We start from the raw sequence: 7,031 nt of genomic DNA, 5'->3' as shown, positions 1-7,031 counted from the left end.
CCAGCCACAACGCCTGGCCATATTTTGGTTGCAGCCATCATTGTTGTTTGGCGGGCCTGGGCTGGGGAATCAAACCCGCCACCTTAGGTGTATGTGGCTGGCGCCTTAGCCGCTTGAGCCACAGGCGCCGAGCCATTTTTGTCTTTTTTTAATTAAATAATCCCTGTGTACATTAATGCAGTCATGGGGCACAATGTGCTGGTTTTATATACAACTTGAAATATTTTCATCAAACTGGTTAACATAGCCTTCATGACATTTTCTTAGTTATTATGTTAAGACATTTATATCTTATTTTTGTCTTGATCCAACATAGTCACAGCAGAGCTAGGTTTGATGTTGTGATCTCTGAAATTATTTGTGTTCAGTCCTTCCTTCCTTCCTTCCTTCCTTTCTTCTTTCTTCACAGTGTCTGGCCCCGTTAGCCAGGCTGGGGTACAGTGGTGTGATCATAGTGTTGCAGGAAGATGAGGCCCAAGGGAGAGAAAGAGCACCCAGACACCATAGTTATAAGAGGAAGGGCTTTATTCATCGGCCGGGAGCTTATGGCATAGAAGATTTCCAAATGGCCGCGCTCCCCAACTGGCTTGGTCTTTCCCTTTTCATTGACAGTCAAAAAGTTCCACCCCACAGGCTCTCTTCCCATTGGCCAGTTTGAATCAAGTGGGAGATACTACCACAGCCCCTACAGAACTACAGGATTTCACAGAACTTGGAAATTTCCAAGTTCCAGGGAGTTAAGCCTGTAAATTCCCAAGAGCTGAGTCACCATGGCAGGTGCATCCTCGTGGTCTCCCTGAGAAGACCTGTTCTCCCAGACCTCGCCCATCTCCGGTATCCTCTCTCAATAGCACACTGCAGCCTCCAACTCTTAGGCTCAAGCCATCCTCCTGCTTAAGCTTCCTGAGTAGCTAGAACTATAGGTATGTGCCACAATGCCTGGCCCCTCACTCTTCCCTTCATCCAACTCAGATGAAGTCAGGCCATAGCACATTAATTAATGACTTACTGTCATTGATTCTGATCTTCCCCATTCCCAAGATTTTGCTGATCTGGAGATAGCTCCAAGAAAGTCATTTGTAGTAAGACTAGGTTTGGTCTCCCCTGCTCTTTTTGCTGCAGGGTGAGCTGTTTAATCCTCTGATGTGACAATGGCTATGTAGTGGCATTTAAGACTCTGGACAGGATACATCAGCCAAATGCAACACAGGCAATTACCAGAAACAAGGTGATGATTAAAAGTCTCTAATAATTCCTATAATAGAGCCTGAAGACAGGAGCTAGATGACCAGGCAATGAGAACATGTCCCCAAGTCTACCTTGTCTTTTGTAGAGATCTAGGTGGTTTTTTTCTTTGAGCCTCCTCAAAGACTCTTTGACCCATAGTGTTATACAGATGTAGCAAGAAGTGTTTGCTAAAGTATAAACTCCCCCTTGGCAAGCCAAGGGAAATCAACGGTTATGCACTTACTCACGGCAACACTGGCTAATGAATTTTACCTGTTTGGGGAGTGGGTGGGAGGGAGGTGGGCCTTCTAGAGCAGAAGTCATATTATTTATGGCATCTTCTAGTGTCAAAGACAAGGTTTGGACTACCTTTTTAGTATTGCAGGAACTGTGGCCAACAAAGCATGGATTAAGAGAGTCAGTTATCTTTCCTAGGAGTTATCCAAATTAGCTTGTGCTTGCCTCTTCAGGAAAACATGATCAACAGGAGAGGTGGTAGTTTTAAGTATCTGAAAGTCTCTAGTAATTCCTCCAAATGTACTAGATAAATTAGTGTGTGGTAAGTGGATGTAAGTCTGATGTACACATAAGAAATGGCACCTTAATGGGGCACGGACTAAATTGGAAGGATAAGTATCATCTCCCATGAACTAATTATGTTCTTTGAAATGGACAGATTCCTGGAGTGGAGTTTGATAGTTCCTGAAAAGTAGGCTAGAGTGTCTCTGAAGAGAACAACTACTGTAAGCCCTATAGCGCTCCAGTATTAGCTCCCATTCCTGATGGGCTAGGTTTTCCTAACAGGGATGTAAGGACTATTAGGACTATTCTGTAAGCAGAAGCGTTCTATTGAAGGAACAATTTAATGAGACCAAAGTTTGGGATTAATGATACAAGGGAAATTTAAGAACCAGAAAGGGACTTACAAAAGGAAATGTACCTTCCAAAATGTTTAAGGAAAAACAATTAGATTTTTGTCATCAAATTCAGAGCAGTAGCTATGGTCTGAGAAAAATCCATCAGAGTGCTTTTTTTTTTTTTAAATCTTAAGTGAGAGGAGACTATAAGGTGGTTCAAAAGTCACAGAATGAATATAGGAGGACATGCTGAGAAGCCTCTGAGTCAGTTATTGGAAATTTCTTTTTTTCTTTTCCAGTTTTTGGCCGGGGCTGGGTTTGAACCCGCCACCTCCGGCATATGGAGCCGGCGCCCTACTCCTTTGAGCCACAGGTGCCACCAAAGTTCTTAATCAGTTATTGGAAAATGTGAAGTACAACAGGCGGGCTGAATAGTGGTGTAAAGGGAGAAAAAAGGTCTGTTGAAGAGTCAGAAAATGAACCTTGGGCTGAAGCTGTCCACTTCTGCAGTCAGCAGTTTCTGGAGAGTTCCTAAGAATTCTCAGTTTAAAATGTTCTAATGGAATGGACATCCAGTAGTCGGGATAAAGTAATGCATAGCTTTTCAGTTGGGAAACATGAACTTAAGCCTCAATACCTTGGAGTTTCATTGCTGTGTCAGTTGCTAACAGTTCCTGATAAGGTCTTTTCCCTCGAAGCTGAAGGCCAGTTTCCCTTTGATGTCTTTTTTTTTTTATTACGTCATTTGTAGAGGCTGCTTAGGTGGATGTTTTGAAAATGCAGCTTGTACCTGTTGGTGATAAAGCTGGAGGTACTGTGTGAGTCCCCTGCAGTAATTAGTCATATAGGTTGTGAGAGGGTGCAGTGTAGGATTGGAAATACTTTCCAAATTCATGATTTGTTATTATCTCAAAAGGAGAAAATTTGTGGATCCTCCATGGGACAGATCTTACTGCCGTCAGGGATAATGATAATACTTTAGACTATGGATATTCAAGAGGTTTCTGAGTACTTTGATAATTGTGGGTTGAGAATTCCATTAGTTTTCTAAACTTTTACTGAAATGATGGTTGATAAGAACAGTGTCACTCAAGGAAATAAGAATAAAAAATGATGTTCTTCTATCTCCAACTTGTGGGCATTAATTATAAAAAGAAGAAAAGTATGTTCAACAACCAGTATTTTCTGTCTCTTACTTAGAAACTGTCAGTTTTTAATCTGTCTAAAGATTATTAATTAACTTAGTTTTTGATCTAATATCTTAAATTTAGTTGGGATCTGGAAATTTCACTGTTAGTGACCACATAAAATCCTTATGATTTACGCAATTTAAAAAATTATACAATTAAACCTTTTTAAAAGACAGATGTTCTTATTCCATTTAGTCGTTCATATATATTTACATACGAAATACATGAAGTTATAGTAACAATGGTAACTTAACTCATAAAACCAGTGAAGAAAATTTATAAAGTTTAAATGACTTAACCTTGACTTTATACAAACCAAAATGTTGTGCTGACATTCTTAAATGGTAAACTAATTTTTAAAGACTCCCAGTCATATCAAAAGCTTTTCTTTATCTTATTTTTTTCTTATTTTCTCATAACTGTAACAAAGTATCTTTATTAAGTAAATACACTCTTTAGTGTCTCCAAAAAGAAACAAAGTTCAACAACTTTTTCTTTCCTTCTTCCACCCTTCTGACAGTTTATCTGGACTAGATATCCCTAGAGTATACACATAACAACTGAATTTTTTTGTATCAGTTAAGCCTCCCAAGGGGCAGAAGACAGGAAGAGGAACAAAAAATTTAGAGTGAGCCAGCTTCAGACAAATATGAAATTATCATTGTAAAAGGCTAATTATGTTCCTTCTTGGGGGATAGGGAAGAATAACAATATATAGATATGGCTCAGTGCCTGTGGCTCAAGTGGCTAAGGTGCCAGCCGCATACACCTGAGCTGGTGGGTTTGAATCCAGCCCAGGCCACCAAACAACAATAATGGCTGCAACCAAAAAATAGCCGGGCGTTGTGGCGGATGCCTGTGGTCCCAGCTACTTGGGAGGCGGAGGCAGGAGACTCGCTTGAGCCCAGGAGTTGGAGGTTGCTGTGAGCTGTGATGCCACGGTACTCTAGCCAGGGGGACAGCTTGAGGCTCTGTCTCAAAACAAACAAACAAACAAACAAACAATATATAGATAAAGAAAAACCATGTAACAGGCTCCCTACATATAGCTCAGCAGCTAGGGCACCAGCCACATACATACATGGGAGCTGGCAGGTTCGAATCCAGCCTGGGTCCACCAAACAATGTCAACTACAACCAAAAAATAGCCTGGTGTTGTGGCGGGCACCTATAGTCCCAGGAAAAAAAGAAGGAAGAAAGGGAGGGAGGGAGGGAGGGAGGAAGGAAGGGGAAAGGGAAGAGAAGGAAAGGAAAGAAGAAAGGAAGGAAGGAAAGAAAGAAAGGCTTTCTTTCCTCTTTGTGCTAATGTACCCCTTAAATGAACAATCTTTCTCACCTCAAAAGTTCCCTGATGTGGCCATTGTAATTTTAAACTGACCCTAGAGAAATTGCGGCAAGTAAAGAAAATGATAATAGGGAAACATGAAGGAAGCGGAAGACCCTATGAGAACTTCTGTAGGATGTAAGGATGGTGTTGATGTAAACTTGTGTCTCTGGAGCCTGGTCGAAGGCCAACTATTCCAATCAGAGGCTGCATAAAACCTCCTGATTCTGGGTTGATAAATTTTTAAAAAATATTTTGTTTATCTTTTTCCAGGCTTATTGAAGTATAATTGACAAATAAAAAGTCTATATATTAGAAGAGAAAGAGAGAAAAACTTGTATTTATTTACAGTATACAGCATGATTTTCTTTTTAAGAGGTCTTGTTATTTTGCCCAGGCTGGTCTTAGACTCCTGGCCTCAAGCAATCCTCCTGCATAGCTGGGATTATAGGCACAAGCCACTATATACGATTAAGCCTTTAAAAAAGACAGCTGTTATTATTCCATTTAGTTGTTCATATATATTTACATGAAGTTATAGAAACAATGATAACTTAACTCATAAAACCAGTGAAGGAAATTTATAAACTTTAAATAACCCTGATTTTCTATCAGGGTCATATATATTATACCAAATATAATTTGGTATATATTATACAAAATGTTGTGCTGACATTCTTAAATGGTAAACTAATTTTTAAAGACTCCTATAATCAATATCAGTACATATTGGGAAATGTTTACGATAATTAAGCTAATTAGCACATCCATCACCTCAGAAAGTTTTTTTTGTGTGTGTGTGGTTGAAAACATTTAAGATCTACTTTCTTAGCAATTTTCCAGTATGTAATACATCGTGTATGTGTGTGTTGTGGCACTGTGAGCCGAGTGGAGTATGCAATACATTATTAACTACAGTAACCATGTTGTACAATAGAGCTCCAAAAACGTGCTCATCCTAACTAAAACTTTGTACTCTTTGGCCAACATCTCCCCTTCCTCCCTCCCTTTCACCCCCTGGGAACCAATATCTGACTCCCTGCTTCTATGAGTTCAGCTTCTTTGCGTTTCACATCTAAGTGAGATCATGTGGTATTTGTCTTTCTGGGCCTGGCTTATTTCACTTCGCATAATGTCCTCCAGTTTTGTCTATGTGGTCACAAATAATAGAGTTTCTTTTTTAAAAAACTGAGTAGTATGGTATTCCATATTGTGTATATAGATATTTATCTCACTTTTTAAAAATCCATTCATCCATCAGTTGACACTTAGGTTTATTCTATCTCTTGGCTGTTGTGAATACTGCTGCAATGAACATGGATGTGCAGATATCTCTTTGACATACTGATTTCATTTCCTTTGGATGTAGACCCAGTAGTGAGATTGCCGGACAATGTAGTAGTTCTATTTTTAATTTTTTTGAGGAACCTTCATTGCTTTCAATTAATGGCTGTGCTAATTTACATTCCCACCAAGAGTGTGACAAGGGTTCCCCTTTCTCCACATCCTTGCCAACACTTGCCATCTTCTGTCTTTTTTTAAAAAAACTTTTTTAACTCGGTGCCTGTAGCTCAGCGGCTGGAGCGCCAGCCACATGCACTGGGGCTGGCGGGTTTCAGCCCAGCCTGGGCCTGCCAAATAATAATGACGACAACAACAACAAAAATAGTAGGGGGTGTTCTGGTGGGTGACTGCAGTCCCAGCTACTTGGGAAATTGAGGCAAGAGACTTGCTTAAGCCCAAGAGTTTGAAGTTGCTGCGAGCTGTGTCTCCATGGCACCCCACCAAGGGCAACATAGTGAGACTCTGTCTCAAAAAAAAAATTTTTTTTTTAGACAGGGTGAGATGACTCTCTCCTGTAATCCTAGTACTCGGGGAGGCTGAAGTAGGTGAATTGCTTCAGGTCAGGGGTTTGAAATCAGCCTGAGCAAGAGGGAGATCCCGTCTCTACTAAAAATGGCAAAACTAGCAGGTGTGTGGCTGGAACCTGTAGTCCCAGCGCCTTGGGAGGCTGAGACAAGAGAATCGCTTTAGCCCAGCAGTCTGAGGTTGCTGTGAGTTGCGATGCAGCGGCACTCTACTCTAAGCAGGGCAACAGGGTACAGACCTACAGATGATTAGGTTACATTGTTTGCATTTGTTAGGTAAAATCCCCGTTGTAGTTGTGCCCCTCCCCCAGGAGGTATGCCATATACCCTTACAACGTGCCCCTTAGGTGAGAGTACACCAATCCCTTCCCTTCTCCCTACGCAGCCACTTGCGTTTAATTGTGTGGGCAAGTATTTGCTCATCTACTGGTTTCTTTTTGTTGTTGTTGTTGCAGTTTGGCCGGGGCTGGGTTTGAACCTGCCACCCTTGGTATATGGGGCCAGCGCCCTATTCCCTGAGCCACAGGCACCACCCCATCTACTGGTTTCTTTTTTTTTTTTTTTT

Source organism: Otolemur garnettii, unplaced genomic scaffold, assembly GCF_000181295.1.
Source record: "Otolemur garnettii isolate 467f Iridium unplaced genomic scaffold, OtoGar3 scaffold00153, whole genome shotgun sequence".
Classification (NCBI taxonomy): domain Eukaryota; kingdom Metazoa; phylum Chordata; class Mammalia; order Primates; family Galagidae; genus Otolemur; species Otolemur garnettii.
Note: the sequence above shows the minus strand (reverse complement) of the source record.